The 27,973-nt window shown below is 38.9% G+C and overlaps 1 protein-coding gene and 1 pseudogene across 3 annotated transcripts in view; one reads left to right on the top strand and one right to left on the bottom strand.

Moving 5' to 3' along the window:
* Positions 1–27,973, bottom strand: part of LOC116268611 (zinc finger protein 280D-like) — a 244,960-nt gene that overhangs the window by 174,570 nt on the left and 42,417 nt on the right. For 2 of the 3 annotated variants that reach the window (XM_031669279.1, XM_031669278.1), the window contains 2 exons: positions 8,531–8,634; positions 7,666–7,792 (listed from right to left, as the gene is read on the bottom strand). The gene's annotated coding sequence lies outside the window, so the exon portion shown is untranslated. Of the gene's footprint in view, positions 1–7,665; positions 7,793–8,530; positions 9,442–27,973 lie in introns of those variants that run through there. The other variant, XM_031669281.1, reaches the window with a different exon arrangement.
* Positions 11,202–26,515, top strand: LOC116275908 (annotated as a pseudogene).

Raw genomic sequence — 27,973 nt, forward strand, 5'->3', positions numbered from 1 at the left:
CTTCTTCCCTATGACTGCACCGAAGTCATTCTTCTCAGGATCACCAGTGAGCTCCACACGTCTTAAATCCTTTGAACAATTTCCCAGCCCTTCTCTTACTCGACCTCTCAGTGGATTTGATCTGACTTGGTGAACCACTTAGATTCTGAGTCAACACACTGTCTCGGTTTTCCTCCTGTGTCCCAGATTGGCTTCTTCTGAGTCTGCTGGCTCCTTCCTCTTATTCCTCATTTTTAAATTTCTTTAAACATCTTCTGTTCTTTAAATACACTCATTCACTTTATAGGAGATCTTCTCCAGTCCCATGGCTTTAATTTCTATCTCTCTGTCAATAACTTCCAGATCTATATTCTCTAGCCCTGACATTTCCCCTGAGCTCCAGCCTTAACATATTCTGCCACCTACTTGACATTTCCATTAGATGTCTAATAAGCATTTCAAATTGAACATTTTCAAAATAGAACTTGGTCTTATCCCCCAAACCTGTTTTTCTTACAGTTTTATACGCTGCAGCTCCTGGCTTTACCATTCATCCAGCAGCTCAGGATATAGGTTTGAGGCTCATTCTTGACCACTCTATTCCTCTTACACTCACATATCATAAAAATCCAATTGTGTGGGCCCCTGCCAGACCTGACCATTAGTGATGGCCAGGCTATCTTCAAAATTCCCAGCAGACGATTTCCAGGATTGGTGCTGTAGTCTTCCCTCATGTGTCTACGGCTCCCAGGATTGGGTATGAAATGGTAAACCCAAAGTGCTTGAGGAAGGTGACTCTGGTGCAAACTGAGTTTCTGCATCTAATTTAGCCGCTCCAGCTCTATGACAAGTGATTCTTAATCCCAAGGAAGAGGAGCAATTATACTCTTTCAAAAGCCAGTTTCCTAGAGAAGGTAACCCAGGGGTGGAGACTTCAGGGCTGGGTCTTCCAAGCACTACATATTGCTCATCTCAGTGGATGGAGACATTCATGTGGACTGGGCTGGGTCAGGTAGGTCAGGGGGAGGTTCAAGTAACTTAAGTAAGGCTTGTTAGGAGACTGCATTTGCATCTGAGAACCAAGAAAAGCCTCCATCCCTTTTAGGCACGTCAATTATTACAACAGACCATGAAATGTGTAGGGAATTGTCTAATGAATTCCAGGAATTGATAAATATATTTAATAAATCATGTGGGCTCTTCCTCTGGGACTACAAACACTTGAAGTGCCCAAAATATTGCAGATATCTTGACCAGACAGAATACAGCCCAGTAATTCTTCCATTCTCTTGGACATGTACTTTTCAGGGTTGGCCTGCAGGTGGTGGTGTAGCCCACAGAGGACTACAGAGGACTGTATGGACAAAGGACTCACAAGATGTTAGATTCAGATTCGTATATTAGGATTTCGTCCAAGTAGCTCGTGCCTCCTTGATCCTGCATGAGAAGATGACTAGGGCCTGCACAGCCAAAATGACACCATAATCTGCCAGATCCCCCCTATCCCATTGATGTCAAAGCTCTTGGACCAGTAAGCTGGGTTATCTACAACCTCCTCCCTATCCAGGCAGAAGATAAGAGAAAAACTCCCTCTCAGATACACTCAAAATGCACTTCCCACATGAGGTTGCTAGTGCCTTTAAAGAGAGGGCGTCTGTGGGTTAAGTGGCCAATTCATCATGGTGCTGGTGTTGCTGCTCCCAGACTCAGTACATGAAGTTAGCATCCTCCCTTTCCCCACACATTCTCCACCCCCGCCAAAGCCTTGTAAATAGAATTGCTGTCCATCACTGGCTTGGCAGGAAGGAAGCCAAACATATTTGTAGTGGGGTCACAAATTCATTCACTCTGTACTCAGATGTGCAAGGAAAATGTAGCTTCTATATTTCTCATAACTCATCTACTCATCCACAGGGAATTGGGAAAAAGAACCCTAAATTTATCCCCTTCAGTTAAACTTAGTTCAGCTCAATAATTCAGATGCCTTCTTTATGTAAATTATCTTTAGTTTCTTTAGGCAAACTATGGTCTTTACATTTTCTCTCCATCTCTTTGTTCTCCTCCAAGTTAGTGACTCTGTCTCTGTTCAGTGGGGTCTGTAAGAATTTAGATGAGCCACACAGCAGAGATGTTATCTGAATTCTTACTGATCAAAGGTGAAGTGGCTAGATTTTCTGTTTACTGGACTGGTGACCACTGAAGGTTGATTTTTCTGGTTTGGCTTTTTGAGGTAAAGTAATTCCCTCTGGAATTTGTGGTTCTGGTCATCTCAAAGTTTTTACTCAGGTACCTCTTTGTTTTGACCAGAGCCCTCTGGTGTACCTCTGTGCTCTCAAAACCTCTGTGTCTCATCAGAACACATGGAACTTGCTGGAACACTTGTACAACATCCAGGCCATGTAGGCCCAGGAGTGACGGCTCAAGCTCATCTATCAACTCGCCTACTATACCACCTCCTCACCATCACTCCTTGCCAAGACTCTGGCTTCTGGCCTTCTCATTTCTTCTTTGTCTTCCTCATTTCTTCCATAATTCCTTGGAACTGGAAGGGGCAGTCTTTGGGCAACTCATTCACCCATGTACTATCTCCCTTCCAGGGTAGAGCGACGCATATCGTGACCTAGCTTTCATAGGTGGTAAGGTTATCTTCTTTATTCTTAAGAAAAAAACACTAAGAGTCGAGGGCCCCATCTTAGTTCATGGTATGCCTTAAATCTGAATTTAAAAATCCTTTCTGAACAAAGCCTAAGTCTTGCTATAGATCAGTATGAACAATAATCAAAGCACAAAGGTCAGAAATTACTCTGTCGTTTTAGAGTTATGCTGTGCAATATGGTAGCAGCTCCATGTATCTATGTAATTTTAATTTTTAAATAATTAAGATTTTTAAATTCAGGTCCTCAGTCATACTAGCTACAGTTCAAGGTTTCAGAAGCCACATGGGGATAGTGCCCACTATATTGGACATCAAATATATAAAACATTAGCAGCATCACAGAAAGTTACATCGGACAGTTATTCTAGAGGCTGTCTACCCTTTTCCCTTTCCTAAGGCACTAAAACGCTTTTTCTTTTTGGCGATGGAGTCTCACTCTATTGTTCTGGATGGAGTGCAGCGGGGCAGTCTCACCTCTCTGCAACATCCACCTACCAGGTTCAAGCAATTCTCCTGCCTCAGACTCCGGAGTAGCTGAGATTACAGGCACCCGCCACCAAGCCCAGTTAAGTTTTGTATTTTTAGTAGAGACGTGATTTCACCATGTTTGCCAGGCTGGTCTTGAACTCCTGACCCCAAGGTCCACATTGACCTCCCAAAGTGCTGGGATTACAGGCTTGAGACACTGCTCCTGGCCTAAAATGCTTTTATAGATGGGTGGGAGCTTCCCAGAAGAAAAAACAATTACTTATAATGGCCGTTGCTCTGCACTCCCAAGACGCTGGGTTAGTCAATAAACCCCACCCACTTCCCCAAGTGCCAGTGGTATTCTTCTCTGTTTCTCCTAAGGAGAGCTACATAATTTATGGAGCCCAGTAAAAAGCAAAACTTTATTCACAAATTATTTTGAATTTCAAGCTATCAACACCAGAGCATGAATCCAAGTACAAGGTCTGAGGGCGGGTCCCAGTGTGACTGCATAGGGCTCGCACCTAGGAAGCTGGCCTTCTTTGAAGAGAATTGCACCCAACAGAGATGTCAAGGCAGCACTGTGGGCTCACTGGGGAATTTACTCAAGAGCAGCAATGCCAGAGCCCACAGCTGCACTAGTGCTGGCCAGGCTCAGATGTTAACTCTGACAGCTGCCCAGGGAATGCCTGTGGCTAGAGGGAGCCACCCAGCCAAAAAGAAGTGACAGGAAATAAGGGCCCCAACATGTTGTATTGGAAAGCCCATTGCTGGAAGCTCTGGGCATGTCAGCTGCTTCCAGCTGGGCATGTTTCTATCATAGCCAGGGGTGTGTCCAGCCAGGAAGGCTGAGACCTGTCAAGTCCATCATATTAGAAACTGCTGAAGGATGGGGGAAAGGCAACACGCCCAGGAACTACAGCACAGAGAACTATGGCCAGCTTTCTTACCTGGACTATGGCTGTGAGCAGAGCATGGGGTCCAGGAGCCTGTGTGCAGAGGAGGTCTTACCTCTCCAACCTGAGAGGCAAAGGGATTTGAGGGGAGGCCAGAACGACAGCCACTCAGAACTTCAAAATGAATCATCAGTACAGAGGAGCACGACAGAGAAAAAGAATCTAGGCTGGGTGTGGTGGCTCACGCCTGCAATCCCAGCACTTTGGAAGGCTGAGGTGGGTGAATCACTTGAGGTCAGGAGTTCGAGACGAGCCTTGCCAACATGGTGAAATCCTGTCTCCATTAAAAATACAAAAATTAGCTGGGTGTGGTGGCAGGTACCTGTAATCCCATCTACTCGGGAGGCTGAGGCAGAAGAATCGCTTGAACCCAGGAGACAGAGGCTGCAGTGAGCTGAGATTGCGCACTGCACTCTAGCCTGGGTGACAAGAGCAAAACTCCGTCTCAAAAAAAAAAAAAAGTCTACTTCTAAGTGAACTAGATGGAAACAGAGGAAAGCAGACAAAAACAAAAAGATGTGAGGTGGAAGGTGAGACTTGGAACTTGTAAACAGTCTGTAAGATACGTAAATTAACTCCCACAGCTTTTTAGAGTATAGCAGATTGGTACCTACACATAGAAATATTGGCAAAATGCAGTAAAAAATAACTTTTAAATAAACAGCTGAAGCAAAAGGAAGAAAAAGGTTTTAGAATAAAGACAGAAGACAAAGCCACAGTGGGTTCAATCTGACTTGACCCCAGCTCAGCTGATGGGCTCAGTGGTTCTTATGCAGAATTCTCCTTGGATGCCCTTGTTGCTCATATTGACTCCTGGCTTTCGGGCCTGGGGGACCCAGGCCCCGGGCCGCCTTCTCTGTTTAGGTTCAGAAGCTGCAAAAGAGAACTGCCTGAACTTCCTGAGACACAGGCTCTGGAGACCCAGGAGGTGTCGTTGGAGGAAAACCCTTGAAGAGCTACTCCTGCCATGAAGAGGGAAGTAAAAAAGTCCAACTCCTCAGTCTGAAAAAGTAGTATGGAATCCTGGGCTTTTTGTTTCTCCCAGGGATCTTTTAAATTTTAATCCTACCTTCTAACTTCCAGTATGAAGAAAAGGGGAGAATAAATTAAAAACGACTGGGTAAGGTGGCTTACACCTGTAATCCCAGCATTTTGGGAGGCTGAGGAGGGCAGGTCACTTGACGTCAGGAGTTTAAGACCAGCCTGACCAACATGGCAAAACCCCATCTCTACCAAAAATACAAAAATTAGCCGGGTGTGATGGCGTACACTTTTAATCCCAACTACTCGGGAGGCTGAGGCAGGAGGATCACTTGAACCTGGGAGGTGGAGGCTGCAGTGTGCTGAGATCATGCCAGTGCACCACTTCAGCCTGGGCAACAGAGTGAAAAAGAAAAGAAAGAAAAAGACTAGCTCAACCTAATAGAAAGTAGAAAAGAAGAATAAAGAATCAAAGTAAAAGAATGATAACTGGCTGAAGGAGGATTGCTTGAACCTGGGAGGTGGAGGTTGTAGTGAGCCAAGATCTCATCACTGCACTCCAGTCTGGTTGACAAAGTGAGACCCCCGACTCAAAAAAAAAAAAAAAAAAAAAAGATAAATAGAAAGCACAACATGAACCATGTATCAATAATCAAAATACATATAAATATTAACATATTGAATTTCTGTACAAAAAGATGGAAATTTTCAGGATTTTAAAAAATTCAGCCAAGACACTACCTAGAACATGATAAGACAGAGAGATTATTATGTAAATAGATGGATAAACTGTACTAGAAAAATATTTTTTAATTAAACATAACAATATTATCATCATTTTTAAAACTTTAAGGCAAAATAAAAGTAATGGAAAAAGAGGGCCACTATATAATGATAAAAGAATAAAAAGAATTCACATTGAAGAAATAGTAAGTTGGAACTTCAGTGTGTATGTATGTGTGTGTATACACAATACACTGTCAAAATTATAAAGAGAAAATGATAAATGTATAATCATAGTGGTAGAAGATGTAAAGAACACAGGTAATTTCTACACCCAAAATTACAGGAAACGCATTCTTTTCATTATTTTTGTTGTTGTTATGGGCAGCCTCCTGAGCCAGAGGAGGCTCAGAGATTCCCAGGAAACATATTCTTTCTAGCACACATGAAACATTTATAAAAAGCATAATATGTCAAAAAGCAAATTTCAAACAAACACCAATGACCAAAATCACATAAAACATTCTCGGACAGCAATGCAATAAAATCAAAAATCAATATAATAGTTACACTGCCCCATTATTTTAGAAACTTCTAAATAATTATTAAGGTAGAAAAATGAATAGAAAATACCAAATGTGTAACACCGCTCAATGAAAACATGAGTACCAAAACATATGGCATGGAGTTTAAGCAGTATTTAGAAGGAAATTTAGAGCTTTAAATGCCTATAATGGAAGAGAAGGAAGCACATACCCCAAAGGTCAAAATGTTTAAAAATTAGAACAGAGAGGCCGGGCGCGGTGGCTCAAGCCTGTAATCCCAGCACTTTGGGAGGCCGAGACGGGCGGATCACGAGGTCAGGAGATCGAGACCATCCTGGCTAACACGGTGAAACCCAGTCTCTACTAAAAAACACACAAAAAAACTAGCCGGGCGAGGTGGCGGGCGCCTGTAGTCCCAGCTACTCGGGAGGCTGAGGCAGGAGAATGGCGTAAACCCGGGAGGCGGAGCTTGCAGTGAGCTGAGATCCGGCCACTGCACTCCAGCCTGGGCGACAGAGAGAGACAACAACAAAAAAAAAAAAAAAAAAAAAAAAAAAAAAAAAAAAAAAATTAGAACAGAGAAAGTAGAAGGAAAAAAAATCAAAAATAAGAGGAGAAATAGCCAAATGGAGAAAAAATCAATAAGGTTTCATATGGAAACAATAACAGTTCATAACTCAATAAGGATTCATATATTCATATTCTATATGAAGACAACATGATTCAATCTATTTAAAACCTAATTCTTTTTTTTTTTTTTTTTTGAGACGGAGTCTCGCTCTGTCACCCACGCTGGAGTGCAGTGGCCGGATCTCAGCTCACTGCAAGCTCCGCCTCCCGGGTTCACGCCATTCTCCTGCCTCAGCCTCCCGAGTAGCTGGGACTACAGGCGCCTGCCACCTCGCCCGGCTAAGTTTTTGTATTTTTAGTAGAGACGGGGTTTCACCGTGTTAGCCAGGATGGTCTCGATCTCCTGACCTCGTGATCCGCCCGTCTCGGCCTCCCGAAGTGCTGGGATTACAGGCTTGAGCCACCGCGCCCGGCCTGAAACCTAATTCTTTTAGAAGACTAATAAAATAGACAAAACCTGGCAAGATTGATTGAGAGTATAAGAGAAAAAAGTGGGAAAAAAAGACTTGACTATAAATTTTTAAAAGCATAAGAGAATACAATCAACATCATTATATTAATACATTTGACAATTTAAATGGAATGGACAGTTTTCTAGAAATATGTAAATCACTAAAACTGACATGAAAAAGAAATGGCAATCTATTTATTTATACCCATTAAAAGAACTGAATCTACAGTTTAAAAAAAATCTATTCATTAAATACTATGCCAATCAAGTACTTACCCAAAGAGGTGAGTTTTACCAAATCTTCAAAGTTTATTTCCTGTATTGAACAGATTTTTTCATTCAGTGAAACAAAAATAGGAGAACTCTCTTTACTTCTTTAATAAGTATATTTTTGATACTCAAACTGGAAAAAGACAAAATGAGAAAAGAAAATAGTTGTTTTTTTTGAGCACATGTGCTCAAATATTTTAAAATAGCATCTAACTGAATTCAGCAATGCATTAAGACATCATATTAGATAAGGCACAAAGCAAATATAATAAAATAATTATAGAATCTGGTTGGTGGGCATAAGGGTGTTCACTGTATGGGCCAAATTTTTTGTATGTTTGAAGTTTTTCATATTAAAACCTTGCAAAAAGTAAGAAACAAAATCATTCTGTATTTACCACCTGTAAAAACATATCATGACAGAATACCAAGAATGGTTGAATATTAAAAATCTACCAGTGTAATTTACCTCATTGATAAAGATGACAATTTTATCAGGAAAATGAGGTTGTAGTCCATTTCCAGTTTGCCAATAGCTTTTTTTTTTTTTTTTTTGCCATAAATTGCTTTTTCATCAATTATATAAGTATATAATTGAGCTTGGCTGTGAGTGGCAGAAAATTCCAAACTATATAGAATTTTATTTCTCTCGCAACTAAAAGACTGATTAGGTGGCCCAGAGCCAAGTTCCCTCTAATATTTTGAAATTTGGTAAGATCTTTATTCCTAAGATCACATCAAGTACAACATGATTGCTCCAATTCCAGTCATTACATCTGCATTCTAGGGGGCAGGAAGGAGAAAAGGGAGGAGTGATTATGTTTCCACTTTAGGGGTACTACTGGAATTTGCATATATCACTTCTACTTACATCCCAATGGCAGGAACTATGTTATATGCCCTCACCCACTTGAAGGTGGCAGTGAAATGCAGGCAATTTTCTTGACAGTGATGTCTCCAAATAAAATAGAGATTCTACAGAGGAAAAAAGAGAGAACCAATGTGAGAGGGAGGGATCAGCAATCTCTCCCAAGTATACAGCTGCCAAAAACCCAAGAAAAACATGATACTTAGTGGTCAAACATTAGAAGCATTCTCTTTAGAGTCAGGAGCAAGTCAAGAGTGCCTGTTATCACAGCTTCTCTTAACCCTTATATTAATATTAAAAGTCCTAGCCAGTGCCAATACTCTTCAAAAGAATAAGAATTAGAAAGAAGGGGAAAAAATGTCCCTGTTTATAAACTATCTGATAATTTACATTAAAAATGCAGGAGAATGTGTAGACAAACAATTCAAACAAGAAAATTCAGTATTCTGAATACATGTTCAGGGTATGGTATGAGAGTGGAAAAAAATTGTGTGTGTGTGTGTCTGTGTGTGTGCTCTCCCATTTAGGATAGATATCTAGGCAGAAATATCTGCAAGACCTATTTAGTCAAAATTATAAAACATAACATAAAAGATGCACTGGATAAATGATGAGACACTGAGGAATGGAAAGATAATTGTGTCAATCTGGCAGATCACCCTGTGAATTTATAATGAATCTATGAATCATTGTAATTCCAACCAGAATCCCAACAAGGCTTCATGGAATTTAACAATCTAACCCAAAAGTGGGTGTGGAAGATTAGATACTCAACTAGCAGAGAAATGTTTGAAAAAGAAAACTAAAGAGAGGTGATTTGCCCTAGCAGGCTAATTATATAAGGTTATAATTCTTTAAGCAGTGTGGCTTTGGGGACAGGAATATAAAAATAGGCTGAAAGGGCCTGGCACAGTGGCTCACACCTGTAATCCCAGCACTTTGAGAGGCTGATGCGGGACAATCGCTTGACGTCAGAAGTTAGAGACCAACCTGGCCAACATGGTAAAACCCGTCTCTACTAAAAATACAAAAATTAGCTGGGTGTGGTGGTGTACGCCTGTGATTCCAGCTACTCTGGAGGCTGAGGTATGAGAATTGCTTGAACTCAGGAAGTGCAGGTTTCAGCGAGCCGAGATCATGCCACTGCACTCCACCTTTTGGGTGACAAAGGGAAACTCTGTCTCAAAAATTAAAAAGTAAAAATAAGCCAAAAGAATGGAATAAAGGGTATAGATACTGACAAATACATACATGGAAAGTTGATATAGAACAGAAGTCTCTTACATATCGGCAGGGAGTGGCAAACATTACCTTAGTGGTCCTAAGACAACTGACTATGTACAGGGAAAAGGAATTTACATCCCTATTTCATACCACAACAAAATACATCCTACATGGACTAAAAACCTTAACTGTATGGTAGGGTGGCAGGGAGAATCTTAAAATCACAAAGTAAATACAGGAGAATGTCTTTATTACATTTTCAAGTTTCTTAAATAAAATAACAAAAGCATAAATAACAATGATCATTTGAATACATTTAAATGTTAAAATTCTATTAAACAAAAGACGCCAGACACAGTGAAAATGCAAGCCACTGGAGAAGTTAATTATAGTATATATTACTGGGTATTAGCATCAAGAATATTTTTAAATCTCTATAAATCAATAAGAAAAAAGCAAGCAATACGGTAGAAAATTTGTCGATGGTATCAACAGTTAATTGTTAGAAGGAAACTAAATAGCCAAAAAACATAAAAGATACTCAACTTCAGTAATAAATGCAAATTAAAACCACAATAAAGTACTATTTAACATCCATCAGATGGTCAAAATTTAGAAGTCTGAGAAGCCCAAGTGTTGGTAAGGATGTGGAAGAAAAAGAAAAAAAGAACTTGTAAATATGGCTGGTGTGAATGTGTATTGTTGAAAATCACATTGGAGGACAATGTTGCAATATCAAACAAAGTTGATGAGCACATGCTAACCTATGACCTAGCAATTCTGCCTGCGGGTATGTATCCTGAAAAATTCTCATGCATATGCCCAAGGAGAAATGAAATACAATGTTTTTTGTAGCACCGTTTTTAACAGCAAAACATTGGAACCAACCTAAATGTTCAAAAATATAATTGTGGACAGGGCTCAGTGGCTCATACCTTTATCCCAGTACCTTGGGAGACCAATGTGGGCAGGCGGACCTCTTGAGCCCCGGAGTTCAAGACCAGCCTGGGCAACATGGTAAAACCCTGCCTCCACAAAAAATACAAAAATTAGCCCAGCATGGTGGCTCATGCCTATAGTCTCAGCTACTCAGAAGGCTGAGGTGGGAGGATCACCTGAGCCTGGGGAGGTTGAGGCTGCAGGGAGCTGAGATCACAACACTGCACTGCAGCCTGAGTGACAGAATGAGACCGTGTCTCAAAAAAAAAAACGAAAAAAAAAAAAAAAAGAATGCTGGATCAATAAACGGTCATACAAATGCCAAAGTCATACAATGAAATACCAACTATGTATGTGCAAAATATATAATAACCAGGCAGGAAGGATATATGCTAATTTCAGGATAGTGATTATCTTTGGGCAGAGAGCAATGGAATTGGGCAGTGGGTGCTATGGTTAAAATGTATCTGTAATGTTAAAACAAACAAGCAAAAAACTCAAGTCAGGCAAGATGTCAACACTGGTTAAATCTGTGAAAAACAATAAGCCTGGATCATACTGCAGACTAATAAGAAATGCTTTCCAGAACCACTTCAGAAGAGTGTGGGGAGTGGACTACCATGTTTGTAACGCTGAAGAAGAGGATGAGCTTGTTTGTGCAGATTTCCTAATGACACAAAATAAATTGGCAACAGTGATGGCCTCTGAGGGAGAGGGATGCAGGAGACTGGGGTGAGCAGAGGAAAAAGATCTTTACATCCTTTTTCTATTATTTGGCTGTTTTTATCACTTGCATATATTTTCTCAATAGTAAAAAAATTAAAGCAAAAATATATTTTTAATAAAAATGATTCCTACCACAACAATGCACTTAAAGCCAAAATTACTATTTTGAGGAGCATTTTGCATGAAGTATAAGTGTACCCTTATACTTGCCACCTTCCCAAATGACTGATTTTTCTACAGTGTTCCTGATAATAAGTTCCTCATGATCAGTCACACAGAAACATACACCCTGCCTGCTACATCTGCGTTAACTGTGCATCTATTTATATGGGATGACAGATACTTTCCCTAATAAATCTTCCCGTTTTCCCTGCTAAGGAACTGCATGCCGACTAAATGGTTGATGACACATGGGAGTTATTCCTACAATTTCCCCACACAGTAAGACAAATCAGTGCAATGCAGAGTTCTGTTACAAACACTAACAGATTTGGAGCGTGTCAGAAAGTGGGGGGGTGGTATACAATGAATCCATGTTTCTAGACTTTCCTACCAGAGACAGCTTGAGGCAATCTGACAGCAAAGGCAGGATCTGAAGTCCTAAACTCAGACATTTTATCTCCATGAGCTAATTTACAACCAAGAGAGCCGTGATACTGTCAGATCTAGAACTCAACTACTTTAAACAGCGACTTTTTGTCTTATATTTTACATTGATTTTTTGAAGTGTTATGCTGTTTAAAAGCTAATTACCTTCTTAGAGCACTAATTTCAAACCTTTTCAAACCTAGGACCACTTTAGGGAACAAAACAACCGTTTCTCACTGCTGTCTTGTTATCCCAAGCTGGACTCCAAGGGCCCCAGGCCCCCCTTGGTGTAAGGTAGAGAATTCTGCTTTATACCAGTTTACAGGTGTCAAGGAGGCAGGAGAGAGACTCAGGGTAGTGAGGAGAAAGAAGATCAGAGTCATCTCTTTTTCATGTCTTTCATTTCACAACGTCTTCCTTCCCATGCCTGCTGGTGCGCTCCCTCGCCTTGTTCCAGAGCCAAAAGACAGGTCAACTTCACTGCTTTTTATCCAAGTTGGCAGAGGTTGTGGCAGCGGGGTGGTAACTCTGCCCGATGTTCCCAAGCTGCAGTTGGGACATTTCCAACAGCAAAGTCACTCAGTAAACAGTTCTCTGTTTCTCTTTTCCTCGAGTTGGCTGGAATATCTCTAAGCCCTAGTACCACCCACTCTTTAATTCAAGACAAGCCCACAGACCAGAAACTTCACAGATCACTCTGTCTTAAAACAGTCTTTTGCTGGGTACCAAATACCATGTATAAAATTATTGATATGCTACAATTATTTCCATTCCAATTCCTATAGATTATCCTTTTTGACGTTCAGTTTTTCTATTTTTATTAATATCCCTTGTACATCATTCAGTTCAATATTCAAAAACCTCCTTAGATGTTTATTTTGCGCCTCGCTTTATGCCAGGTATGGTGATGGTGGGGCGGTGGGGGCGGGGGGAGATAAGCAAATATTACACTTAACAGTTACTTATTTTAAGATGTTTACAAACTAATTGGAGAGAGAAAAGCCAGTATGATGCAAGTAGTAACTCAAGACAAATTATCTTTAAACTCTAAAAGTGGAGGGAAATAGCAAAGACATGGAGAGATCAGGAAAACTTTAAGAAAGATGTTGGCTGGGGCTGGGATTTGAAGGAGAAGTGGAGGTTGAGGAGGGCTTTCCAGGTCTGACAAGATGGTCAAGCTTCAGAGGCTGATTTCAGCAGAGCATATTGTGGGACTGTCAGAGACCAGCTTAATAAAGCAACTCTGACACCAGAAAACTGGTAAACAAGCAAGCAAATAAAACCAAGAACAGGTTGGGCACGGTGGCTCACACCTGTAATCCCAGTACTTTGGGAGGCCGAGGCAGGTGGATCACGAGATCAGGAGTTCGAGACCAGACTGACCAATATGGTGAAATCCTGTCTGTACTAAAAAGAAATACAAAAAGTAGCCAGGCATGGTGGCACGTGCCTGTAGTCCAGATACTCGGGAGGCTGAGACAGGAGAATCACTTGAACTCAGGAGGCAGAGGTTGCAGTGAGCCAAGATCGTGCCATTGCACTCCAGCCTGGGCTACAGAGCAAGACTCCATCTCAAAAAAAAAAAAAAAAAAAAAAAAAAAGGAAAAGAAAAAGAAAAAGAAAAACAAGGGTAGATTAATAAGTTGGCTAAGAATTCATTATCCTTCCATATGTTGAGTACTAGAGATCAAAGGGAACTCATGAATCATGTCATGCACCTTCATGCCTTCATTCCACAGATGAGAACACTGAGGATTAGCGACTCAAAACAATTTCACCATAGCAAGTCACAAATTAGTGCCAGAGTGGAAATTCAATTCCAGGGCTTCCGACTCCCATGCATCACACTCCACTTCAAAACCCCACACTGTTATGCTTTAGTGATGCAAGGCCCTTTGGAACAGTGACATACTAATAGTAACAAAATGATAAATTCCAAAGTAGAGGTATTATAGAAGGGACGAGGCTTATTTTATGTACAGATATTTCTAAATTTTTCTTTTCTTGAATTGCACTAGGTATTACATCAGGTTTCACCTCCTCTGCTTTTGACAAAGTCTTCTATGGCTCTGCCTAGCCTTTCTGACCTTATTTCCCAACACTCCCTATTCTACAGGCTCCACGCAAGCCAGATGTGTTCATTCATGGTCCCCAGCTTTTGCTAGGTTCATGCCCATCTCTGGGGTGTTGCTCCTGTTGTCCCTTTTTCAACATTAAAAGAAAACCCGAGGCTCAGTAAGGACCTTCGGCTACCTCAAGTCTTCTCTAGACTCCTATTTAATTTAACTCATTTTAATAAAATTTTATGGAGAACCTGCTGTGTGTCACGCACTCTACAAGGCACTCAAGACTCCAAAATAAGTCAGGCATGGGTGCCACCCTCAAGGTACAGAGGCTAGAAGGGGAATGCAAACATGAAAAAAAATCATTACTACCCAGAATCATAAAAATAGGTACAGGAAATACAGAGACATTCTGATCTAGTAGATGGAAAGGGAGAAGACCTCATGTAGAGAGTGAGGTCTGAGATCAGTTAGTAGATAAGTGGAACTCCATCAGGGACTAAGTTGGGGGAAAGGGAAGGAAAGGGTTATTGCAGGAAGAAAAGACTGGATGTGGAAATGCACAGCATTTAGCAACTTTGGTTTGGGTACCAGGTTCTGTACCAAACTAGGTTTGAGTTTGATACTAGGATTTGGTTTGCCTTCAAAATAGTAGGTACCTAGAAGAGCTGGTGGGGAAAAGACAAGAGAGGTGGTCAGGGCTGAACTGCAGCCTGTAGATGATAAAGAGCCAAAGACATCTGAAGAGGGACAATTTAAATCAAATGTTTGGGTGGTTGGTTCACAGGAATATGGGCCCCACCTTACATTCAAGAAATCAGTGAAGCTATAGAAAGGACAGTTCTGGAGACAGAGCCCAAAGAATGGGTAAAATTTCAACAGACTGAAATGGAGGGAAAGTCATTATACTATTAGTGGAGACAGCAAAGCAACTGTTTATTTGTTACCTGATTGTTCTGGGTACATTAATTTTTTCTCCTGAGATATATTACCTAAATTCTTCAAGGACGGGAATCACTTTTCCAACTTCTTTTTAATAATTCCAAGTAGCTAACACAGTTCTGGATACACAGTGGGTGTTTAGTCAGTTCTTAATAACTGCTTGGGGTGTGGCCAAAAAAGGGAAGAAAGAAAGAAGAAAAACCTTCATAATATTTGTTCATGACAGAAGCTCATTTTTATTCCTAAATCTGTTGCTAAGAATAAAAATTTATGTTTTAATAAATCCAAAATTTCATATTTGAAACAAAGACGGTGTATATAATTGGAAGCTTATGGTTGTCTAATAAAGGACAGAAGATTCCAATTAAAGCCAAAATCTCATCTCTAAGCAGGCTTTCTCACTGTGTGGGCATCCCAACTGCTAAGTTTGTTTAATAGATCAAATTAAATGGATGACTGCTTTTGAAGGGCATCTTAGGGACTTGGGACTTAGCTTTGCTTTGGTGCTAGTTTCCCTAAGCTCACTACTGAGGGGAATATTTGGTCTTATTATCAGAAAGTCAAATCACTTTTAAATATTGTGGCGAGTGATAATATCATATAAATACTTCATATATGTGTGTGTGTGCATGTGTGTGCACATGTGTGCTATTTTTTCTTAATGAGAAACAAAGAGCACTGGGTTTCACCAATTCTCTTTCCCTCCTCTACCTCTGATCAGACTCTGAAAAAATACCTTGCCTCTTCAAAAACAAATGTTTTAAGTGCAAAGGGTAAATTTTGTTCCATAAAGATAAATGTCCTTTTTATGTGTTCCACAGTGCTCATATTGCATTACATATGTTATTTGTAACTCAGGAATGGTATTCTAAATAGTTAACAATGGTATGGCATAGACACCAGCCATTCAGAATGGACTCCTGAACAATCTGGAAGGATGCCAGCTGGTTCACTGGACCTGCACATCCCAGCTACGTCTCAGCTCTGGTGTAGTAGACTGTTAAACCTACATTCATCTGTCTCTACTTCCCTTCCAGTAACAGCCACACATTTTCCTTTGGAGAACTGCACTCCCTGAAAGGAAATGGCCAGCATGGGACTCTAACTTCCCTAGGCCACAAGGCCAGGGCATGCAATCCAGATTTAGCAAATAAAGACATAGTTTAGGCCAAGCAGAGTCCTCCCCCAGACTTTTCCTCTGAAGTTAATTGGGAAGATTTTCTCTACTTCGGAGATTACTTTGAAGGATGTGAGCCTGAGGCATTTGGAGGCCAGCCATCTTGCCTTTGTAGAGGATAAATCCTAACTGAAGACTGAAGTCAAGAAGAAATAAGTGAACCTGAGAAATAAAGATGGAAACAAAGTCGTGGCAACACGGTTTGAGTCTTTGGAACAGTTGTGCCTACAGCCAGATGCAATCTCCCGGACTTCCCAGTTACTCAGATACATTTTTTTCTTCTTTTTCTTTTTTGTTTTTGCTTAGCATTCAGATAAGAACTGAGTAATAATTATGCCCACATAATATGATTCTATGTAATTTCCATTACACAATGCTGATGAAATCTTGGACTTAATTGAAAACTCTGCTTTTTATTAGATTGTCCTAAGGCTCCAAACCAATACATCATGCACCTAGAAAGCATCATGGATCCTTAATCAGGGGAATAACAAAATAAAGAAAAGTTGGCCTGGCAAGAGATATGTGGAAATAATCAAAACAACATATGCTCATAGATGTATTCAGGAATATATATATATATCTCTCCTTAATTTTGAAAGATGCCAGATGTCATTTCTTTCCATGTTAGTATAACTGAAAAGAACTATTATTGCCCATACCTTAAAAATGTTTGGAAATTATTCTATACTCTTCACTTAATTATTTGCAACACTGGATCATAGATTTGCCTCATTCATTGATCCTATAAGCATATTTTAGGAAGTTGTTATATGCACATTGCTGTTATAGGCTCTAGGGAAAAAAAGATGAATTAAGCAATTCCCCTGTTCTCCAGGAGCTCAGATTCTGGTGGGAAGCAGAAGTGTAAATCGATAAATGGTGTGAAAGTTGGCAAGGCGAGCACCTTGCCTGCTACTGGAGGCTTCTTCCTCCTCCACAGAGGCACAGCCAAGTGGACACAATGGAGTCTAGCGGGTGCACATGGCTCCATAAAAGTCGCTTTCCCAGTGTTCCAGGATAAGCTGTTCAGCAAATCATACGGTCCTGGATTTTCTGGCATGTCAGGCATTGAGATGCTTTACTATTGCTTTGATCTTTTTAAAGCAAAAAACTTTTTCAATGGAAAAATAAAGAGTTAGTTTTCCTGTCATTGATCAATGTAGTTTTAACTTTCTTTGCAAGGCCAGATATGATCTTCAGGAAGTTACTTTGGTTGATTAACACTTCAAATTATAAATTAAATTTAAATTCTAAAAAGTGTAATTATGAACAAAATGCTTGAGAGCACAGAGAAAAGAACCATTAAATTTACATTTTCAGTCACTGTCAAGCCTCTATTTATTCAGAGCCATTCTTTCCTTTAAAAGGCACTGTAGCTAGATCTTTGGAGTGAATTCTGTTACAAGAAATTCCTTGAGGCCGTCCCATTTTCCTCAATTCCTCACTGGAATTTCATAATGATTTAACTCATAGCTGAATTCACTTAGAAATTCTCAGGAACTAGAAGCCAAAAAGACACTAACAATAATTTCTTTCACTATTTTTCTTATTGTAGTTCATGGATCTATGAGTGTTGTTTCGTGTTGTTTAGTTTTGGTGGATGATTGCTACATTTCACAAGTGAGGAGAAAAAGTAAGTCTTCCATTTCTTTTTCCTTTCCTATTCTAACTGGCTTTTAAATTATCGACATGGGCTTTCAGATTAGATGCTGTCCAAAATGGCTTAATATTTTTGCTCTGCAAGTAACTCTTATAAGAGGAAAATAAAGCATTTATTTTGTTAGGTTACTTATTGTAAAGGATTTAGTGCCTGAGTTATAAATTAAATGATTTGCAGACTAGAGAGCACTTCAGAAATTACCTATTCCAAATTCTTTATTCTACAAATATTCAGACAAGATAAACGAGTTGCCTAATTTGCAGAGCTAGTCAGTGACACCGCCAAGACTAGAACTCAGATCTCAGCAAGGCATTCGGTATTGCTAAGTTCCCTGATCATTTCCCATAATAACTATTACAAATCTTCACCACTGCTTTCATGAACCTCATAATACTGTCTCCCTATCACTCTGGCCCTACTTCACAGAAAATTGGAAGCCACCAAGCATCAACTCCAGTTTCCACTTTTAAACTTCCTCATATCTCATCTCAAAAGAAGAATATCAGAATATTATTACCCTTCAGGGTAATCCTGCCATTTGTCATCTGTATCACACTAAGTCTCTGTTTTTATTTATTTATTTATCTATTTATTTATTTTGAGATATAGTATTGTTCTGTCACACAGGCTGAAGCACAGTGATGTGAACATGGCTCACTGTAGCCTCAACTTCCTGGGCTCAAACGATTCTCTTGCCTCAGCCTCCTTTGCAGCTGGGACCACAAGTGTGCGCCACTACACCTGGCTACTTTTTTTATTTTTTGTAGAGACAGGTTCTCATTTTGTTGCCTAGGCTGGTCTTGAACGCCTGGGCTGGCCTCCCAAAGTGCTAGGATTACAGGCGTAAGCCACCATGCCTAGCCAGAGTCCCATCTCTTCTAAAATCTTATTCTGTTAATGTTAAACCTCATTCTTTCACCTATATATGGATTTTCTCACCATCAGCCTGTTCTGTTCAACAAATAAACATGCTCAAACACTTGCATTCATAGTGACATTGTGCCCCATTCTGGAAGCATTTGTTGTTTTCACCATAGCCAAACTTAGGAAAGTTTCCACAGTCACACCTCCCATTCATTTCTTCAACTTCAAAAATTTGACTTTTGACACTACTATTCAATCAAAAATGTTTGGGCCAAGGCTATCTCTGTGCCTTTCAAGGATGTTTTTCAATTTTCTCCTTTTGAGAACTCTCTTCTTTTCTAGATTTCTTATTCTTCTCTTACCATTGGGTTTACTTTCAAGTTTTTCTCTCTCCCTTCGTTAATTCCTTAATTTCTGATACTTTCCAGGGTTCCATTCTTAGTACCTTTTTCTTCTTATTCTATATTGCAAATCATAAGTCCCATTGAAATTCATGCCTCAGTCCTTGCACAAAAATTTGTGTAATGTACAAATGTCATTTAAAGAAAAATATCTCTCCTAAGTTTTCAATATTGACTAAAATTTTTAAATTATAATATTATTTACATACTTAAATATAAAACTAAATGTAAATTACTTGAGTTCACAGGGTTTTGTTTTTGGTTTTGTTTTTGGTTTGGGTTTTTGTTTTTGTTTTTTTTTAAGACAGAGCCTCGCTCTGTCACTTAACCTGAAATGCAGTGGCGTGGTATCATCTCACTGCAAGCTCCACCTCCCAGGTTCAAGCAATTCTCCTGCCTCAGCCCCCTGAGTAGCTGGGATTATAGGCGCCCACCACCTCACCCAGCTAATTTTTGTATTTTTACTAAAGATAGGGTTTTGCCATGTTGTCCAGGCTGGTCTCGAACTCCTGACCACAAGTGATCCACTGCCATGTCCTCCCAAAGTGCTGGGATTACAGGCATGAGCCACCACACCCAGCCATGTTGATAGTTCTTATACAGTGATACAACTAAAAACTTTTTTAAGTTAATGCAAATAAAACTAAAATTGCAAAATACTCATGAAATGAACATTAATTTATGTGGTTATGTTGTTTTCTTGAAACTGAATTGTCAGCTTACAATGTGAATATAGGACTGGCTGCTAATAACATAGTTCCTTTTTAATTAAAATAGAACTGTGTGCCATGTGATGATTCAGCTCTCCCACCTCTTTTCTCTGTTCAAACTACTGTGAAACCTTCATTCCCATGGGCAAGCACACAGTGACACCATTGTGTCTGCACTTGACCTGTTTGCATCATTCACATATTAAGCCTAGCTTTGTGATATTTGGCACCAGCAAGATTATGAACATAAATATCAATTCAGACACCGAAGTAAGTTGGCAATATTCATTCATGAGGTGGTCATCCAAATAATTCAGATTATTGTTGAAATGAAAGCATGAATGTAAGCATAAATGTAAAAATCAACCTAGTGAACACAGACCACTGAAAATATATCCAAGGAATCTCAGGGATCTGAGGATCCCAACTTTGTGAATCTCAGATCCGTATCTATGGCCTGAAACCCTCTCCTGAGCTTCTGCCCTGTATTTCCAACTGCCTACTAAAAATTTCTCTACCTACATGTCACCTCAGAGGCAACATGTCCAAACTGAACTTGTTATCATTCCCCACGCACACACCCACCTTAACCTGTATTCCCAATCTTAGTTAATGACATCATCATCTACCCAGTTACCGAAGCCAAAACCTTAAGTCTCATACTAGATTCCTTCCTCTGCCTCACCTCCTACACCCAAATCTTGTTGATCCTACTTCCTAAACTTCATTTGCATCAATAGTCATTTTTCCTTTGACCCAGAAATCCTACTCAGAAATTATCTCAAGAAAACAATTTAAATGTTAATGAAGCAACAAATATAAAAGCAAAGATGTTCACTCCACTATTGTACTTAATAAGGAAAAACTGAAACAACATGACCGCTTAAGAGTAGGAGAAAGATTAAACTAAATAAGATAAAGATTATCCTTATCCAGGAGCAATATAAAATTATGGTTCTTGGCAGGCTAGCTCACAAACAAAAAAAACTTTTTAATAAATTTTATTGTATATATTTAAAGTATACAACATGAGGTTATGGGATATATATAGATAGTGATATGGTTACTACAGTGAAGCAAATAACCGTATCCATCATCTCACATAGTAACCCATTAATTTTGTTGTTACTGTTTTTGAGCAGCTGAAAACTACCCACTTTGCAGGAATCCGAAATACAGTACAATTTTATTAACTATAGTCCTCATGTTGTGCATTAGATCTTCAGGCTTGTTCATCCTACACATCTGCTACTTTGCATCCCCTGACCTACATCTCCCCATTTCTTCCCCACCTTCCTCTTCCCCTATTCTGGTTATCACTGAACATTCAGAATGACAGACAAGAGACAGAACCTGGGCCCAAGGGAGGCAGGCCATCATACTGGACTTTGCATAAAGTAAGGAATCCCAAAAAAGCAATATTCTCAGTGAGTGAACTAGAAAACAATCTACTCATAGAGGAAAATGGTAAGGAAAATTGCCTGTCTCAGTCTTGGCCATAAATAAAGGTCAGAAATAAGTTATTCTTGATAATTCAAAACTACAAGCAAGCTCTCAAGTGGATTTAGTGACAGAATATACAGAATCTGAATGTCCTCCCCAAAACACAAGAAACAATTTGTATTTAAATAAGTCTTAGGTTGGTAGTGTCCCCAGGCATTTAGTAGAAACTGAAGCAAATTTCTCTCAAGAAATTAAATTTCAACTTGGACTTTCAAAAAACCCCACTAATAAAATCTCAAGGAACATAAATCCATAATAAAAGATAGTGAGACATGAAGAAATAAGTTATCAGGGACAAGTCTCAGCCTTTAAAAAATTGCATTATCAGACTCACAAAAGCTTCGGATATAAAGTTGATATAGAATATAAAATAAACATATCTAATACATTTTTAAATAAAATAAAATATAGCCAAATAATGAGTCTATAATAAATGAGTAGAGTAGTAAAACCAACAAGAACTTTAAGAAATGTAAAATATATTTATTGAAAAAATTCAAACTGTGGTATTGGGATTAAACAGCAGATTAGTCAGAGATGAAGAAATAATTAGTAAACTGAAAGATAAATCTGAAAAAATTGCATAGAGTACAACATAGAAAGTCAGAGAGATAAAATATACATAATAAAGATAAACAAAAACATGGGTAGAGTGTGAAGCTCTAACAAATATATACTTGCAATACTGAAAGGGAATGAATGAAAAAATGAAAGAGAGTTACTAATATTTCCAACATAATTAAAGACATGAATCTTTAGATTCAAAAAGTCCAATATATTGCAAGTACAATAAATAAAACAGAAATATAGACCAAGACCATCACTGAAAAACTATGACATACCAAAGACAAAACAAGATTTTAAAGCTGCCAGAACAAAAAGAAGGAAGGTAGATGTGAAGTTTGCTAGCTTCTCAATTGCAACAAGTAGAAACCTAGAATATTAAAAATGTCACTTTAGAATTACATACCCAGTGAAAATATCTTTGAAGAATAATGACAAAATAAATACACTTTCCAATAAAGAACACCATGGAAGATGTATTACCAATAGACCCTTACCAGAGGGATCTATAAGCATGTACTTTAGAAAAATGAAAAATGATCCTATAAGGAGAGTTTGTAATGCAAAAGAAAGTTGATGAAGAAAATTTTAAACATGTTAAGATCTCTAAACAGGCACAAGTATATATGATCATATTTATTAATATATAATTTGTTTGTTTAATAAAATACAGAATTAAAGAATTGAGTAAAATTGCTTATAATCTAAGAGGAAGGTTATCAGAGTTAAAGTGTCCTAAAAATCTCTTAAGCAAATTATTTCTGTTGAAATATTTTGAGTAATCATTAAAAGAATAGAAACAGAATATATAACTTCTAAAGTAAGAGTGGAAAAAGTAAAATGAGGGGGAAAAACTTCAAGCTGAAAGAATGGGGGATATGAGAAAAAAGAAACAAGGAAACAGCAAGGACATTTTAAAAGCTGCAAAGAAGATTATATCATTCATAGTCCCAAAAGAAACACATGACACATTTGAAGTGCTTACATGAAAAGGGTTTAGTGAAGGAAACATTTAACGAGATGAGGGCAGGTTTAAGGGAACCAGTAAGGGGGAGTGAAAAATACTGAGATGAGCAAGAGTGGGAAACCAATACTAACCCAAAGCCTGGTAGAGAAAGAGATGAGGACTTTGTCAACGGAGCTCAGTAAGAGTTGGAACCAAGAAAGAGGCACCTCCCAACAGGAGCTAAAGTCATAACAGACTGCAACCACTGACAGATGGTAGCCAGGTAGGGAGGAACACCTTCCCAAACCTATGGGTCTGTCATATTTATGAACTTAACCCAAAACCAGATGGCAAGGGAACCCAGATGATGCTGTAGAGGTCATCCTCATAGGCCACAGAGCAGCACATAGTATCAGTGACTTACAGGGAGTAGTGGGGGACAGAAGGGGGTCAAATAGGACATAATCCAGCACAAGGAAAACAGAGATAAATTCAAATATATCAATAATAACTAGTGTCCAAATGGACTAAACTCTAAGTTACAATCAAAGATTGTCAAATTGAGATTTTATTTTATTTTTGAGATGGGGTCTTGCTCTGTCACCGAGGCTGGAATGCAGTGGCACAATCTCAGCTCACTGCAAGCTCTACCTCCCAAGTTCAAGCAACTCTCCTGCCTCAGCCTCCTGAATAGCTGGGATTACATCCATCCACCACCATGCCTGGCTAATTGGTTTTATTTTTTTTTTATAGTAGAGATGGGGTTTCGCCATTTTGGCCAGGCTGGTCTTGAAATGTTGACCTCAGGTAATCCACTCACCTTGGCCTCCCAAAGTGCTGGGATTACAGGCATGAGCCACCGCCCCCAGCCCAAACATATGCTGCCTTAAAGTGATTTATTTCAACTATAAAGACAAAGAAAGATTAAAAGTGGGGAAAAAAAAGAAAAACAATGTATCAGGGAAATAAAATCCAGGAGACATATGATAGTATTAAGACAAATATTTAAGGAAAAAACCATTATCAGAAATAAAATGAATCCCTAGACATTGATAAAAAGCTATAGTACACTGGTAAATATTTAATAGGCACTCAGGGGAAGGGGAAGACTTATTTCTAGTGTTTTTCAGTTTCTGTGGTGAAAATATCCTTACCTTGGCCAATTTCAAGCCACCAATGTGAAGTTAACTGACTCACAAAATTCTAAAAATTTAACATCAGCTCTTATGGGTTGCAGCTCTTATGAGTAAAATTTAGTTTCAGCATCTTCACTCAACAAAAGGTTCAATTCACTGGGAAAATAAAGCAATTAAAAACACATTTGCCACCATGCTTTGTGTGATACTTGAATAGGAATGGAGGGAAAAGCTATATTGGGACAACTGAGGAAAATTAATAATAGAACGTATATTAGATAATAATATGGTATCAATGTTAAATGTCTTTGATGAGAGTATACCTATACACTTGTATTTTTCTAAGATATACTGTTTAAGTTTGGGGGAAGGAAGTGCTATGATATTTGCAATTTACTTTCAAATGGCTCATTAAAAAGGATATATGGTGACACTGATTAAAATGGTGCAAGAGGGAGCATCTTTCTCTCTCTCCCCCTGGCCCTTTCCTCCTCTCCCCCACTCTCTTCTTCCACAGAAACACTGATAAATTGAGCAAAATTGTAGCAATCAACTTTATCAAAACTCTGGAAAACAGTCAAAGGTTTACAGCAAAAAACTGAACACCAAATCAAGAAACAAACATTAAAAATGCCAGAAAGCTTTGCTCAATTTTCACTTGCCTTTGCTCCACCTTTCTCCCAGACTAAGTGAAAGTCTTGAAGACAGCAGCCAGTGTTGGACCCTTCACTCTGGCTCCAGAGATAAAAGAGCAGATCGTATTCACAAAGAATCATGTTTTTCTTTTCTAACCTGTCTGAAGGTTACCTGAAGGACTGACACAAGGAGCTTGCCTTTGTTTCACCTAACTCAGACTTACTCATGGAAGAAAAGTGGCTATGCAAAGAGCATTCCTTGCAAACATTATAAGACCAATAAACAACATGCTACACCTGGGACAAAAAATTACAATTGAGGCAAACTACAGATATGCTGAAAGCCTGGAAGGAAAAGACAGGGAGAGAGTTTCTTTGAAAAATTAGGCATTCAAAAGTGTCCACATATATTGGGGAACTTAGAAAGCCATGTGCATACCCAAGGTAGAACACACGCTGGAAAAGACCTGAGAAGATCTATGTGGAAGATTAGCTTCCACTTCTGGTTGATCTCTAGGTTCAATGCAAGCAGGAAGTGAAGGCGAAGGCAGAGCTATAAACAGCTTGTCTAAACATTGAAGGAGCGCTCCAATACAAAGCTGACTAAGAGACATCTTTTCTTCCTTTTCTACCTTTTCTTTCTCTCTCCCTCTCTCTCTCCCTGGCCCTTTCCTCCTCTCCCCACTTCTCTTTTTCTTTTAGTAAACCAAGAATCCAGAAACACAAAACTGTCCTTCAAAAAGGAGAGAGAAATTAAGACATTTCCAGATAAACAAAAGCTAAGAAAGTTTATTCCCAGTGAAACTGCTCTACAAAAATATACTAAATGAGATTCCTTTAGGATGAAATGAAGACAGAAACTGGAAGTCATATCAAGAAGTCATATAAAGAACTCCAGTAAAGGTAAGTATATAAATAAATAGAAAACTCAGTGTTCCTGTATTTTTAGTTTATAACTCCTTTTTTTATTTCCCACGTGATTTAAGAGATAAATACATAAAAATTCTTGTATCCTTGCTTCTCCTGTGCTTGGTGCTTAAATAACAAAAAAAGTAAGAAAAAAATCGTATATATTTTTGTTAATGGACACACAACATATAAAGATATAATTTGTGACAATCACAACATAAAGTATGGGCAGAGCTGTATAGAGCAGAGATTTTTGTATGCTATTAAAGCTAAATTGGGATCAGTTTAAACTAGGTTGGTATAAATTTATGATGTTAATTGTAACCTCTGTGGTAACTACTTAAAAATTTTTTTACCATACTGATAAGAAAATTAGAGGAGTTTGAGGCTGCAGTAAGCCATGATCATGCCACTGCACTGCAGCCTGGGCAACAGAGCAAGACCCTGTTTCTAAAAAAGGTCAAGAAAATTAGAAGGGTATTAAACTACAAAAAAAAAAAAAAAAAAATCAATGCAAGACAAAAGAAAGCAGTAATGGAGGAAATGAGGAACAAAAAAGGCATAAGACATACAGAAGGAGTGCCTGGAGAGCAGCAACAGCCCAGCCAGCTACCGTGTCCCTGCAGGCTGATTTTGACATGATCACGGAAGATGTGAGGAAGCTGAAAACAAGACCAGATGATGAAGAACTGAAAGAACTCTATGGGTTTTAGAAACAAGCTGTAAATTGGAAACATTACTATTGAGTGTCCAGAAATGCTAGAATTAAAAGGCAAGGCCAAATGGGAAGCACAGAACCTCCAAAAAGGATTATCAAAGGAAGATACAATGAGTGCCTTTATTTCTAAAGCAGAAGAGCTGATAGAAAAATATGGAATTTAGAATCAAGCATATGATAAATTTTACTTTTTGAAGCCTTCATAATGGTATCATGACCAAACATTTAGAGTTAACACTGTTAACTCTAGGTATCGTGTATATTTTTGCTATTATTATGAATTATGATACTTAATTAGAAGTATGCTAAAACTGCATAGTTAACTAAATTGTATTTGATTAAACCAGGTGTCTTTAAAAGTTCTTTTAGAAAAGTATTTTTTTTTTAATTTTTGTAGATTTAGGGGGTACAAGTGCAGTTTTGTTCCATGAACGTACCATGTAGTGGTGAAGTCTGGGCTTTCAGTGTCCCCATCACCCAGATAGTCTACAATTGTCCCCAAAAGGTAGTTTCTCATTTCTCAGCCCCCTCGAACCCTCCCACCTTCCAAGTCTCCAGTGTCTATTGTTCCACACTCCATGTCCATGTGTACACATTGTTTGGCTCCCACTTATGGGTGAGAACATGAGGTATTTAACTTTCCATTTCAGAGTTATTTCACTTAAGATAATGGCCTCCAGTTCCAACCATGTTGCTACAAAAAACATGATTTCATTCTTTTTCTTAATGGCTGAGTAGTATTCCATGGTATACATAAACCATATTTTCTTTGTCCAATCATCTGTGGATAGACACTTAGGTTGATTCCATATCTTTGCTATTGGGAATGGTGCAGTGATAAACATATGGGTGCAGGTGTCTCTTTGATACAATGACTTATTTGCCATTGGGTAGATAACCAGTGGTGGGATTGCTGGATGGAATGATGGTTCTGCTTTTAGTTCTTTGAGAGCCTCCATATTGTTTTCCATGGAAGTTGTACTGGTTTGCATTCCCACCAGCAGTGTATGAGTTTCCCTTTTCTCTGCATCCTCACCAACATCTGTTGTTTTTTTGACATTTTAGAAAAGTCCTACTCTGGTAGTATTTACACAAAGGTTAGGAATTTTTTTAAAAGACATACAGAAAACAAAGAGCAAAATGGCATAAGTAGTACTTTCTTATCAGTTATTACTTTATGTAAATAGATTAAACTTTCAAATCAAAAGGCAGAAAAATTAGCATGATGTGTTTTTGGTTTATTGTTTGTTTGTTTGTTAGTTTTGTGAGATGGAGGCTCGCTCTGTCACCAGGCTGGAGTGCAGTGGCACGATCTCGGCTCACTGCAACCTCTGCCTCCTGGGTTCAAGCGATTCTCTGGCCTCAGCCTCCTGAGTAGCTGGGACTACAGGAGCACACCACCGCGCCCAGCTAATTTTTGTATATTTAGTAGAGATGGGGTTTCATCATGTTGGCCAAGATTGTTTCGATCTCTTGACCTCGTGATCCGCCCACTTCTACCTCCCAAAGTGCTGGGATTACAGGTGTAAGCCACTGTGCCCGGCCCCAGCAGTGTGTTTTTAAAACCGATGCAACTGTATGCTATCCACAAGTGACTGATCCAAAGACACAAATCATTTGAGTGAAAGGATGGTATGTGGGTTAAATTATGTCCCTCTAAAAGATATATTAAAGTCCTAACAGCCAGCACCTGTCAATGTGACCTTATTTGGAAATAGGGTCTTTGCACACATAATCG

Source organism: Papio anubis, chromosome 7 (genome assembly GCF_008728515.1).
Source record: "Papio anubis isolate 15944 chromosome 7, Panubis1.0, whole genome shotgun sequence".
NCBI lineage: Eukaryota > Metazoa > Chordata > Mammalia > Primates > Cercopithecidae > Papio > Papio anubis.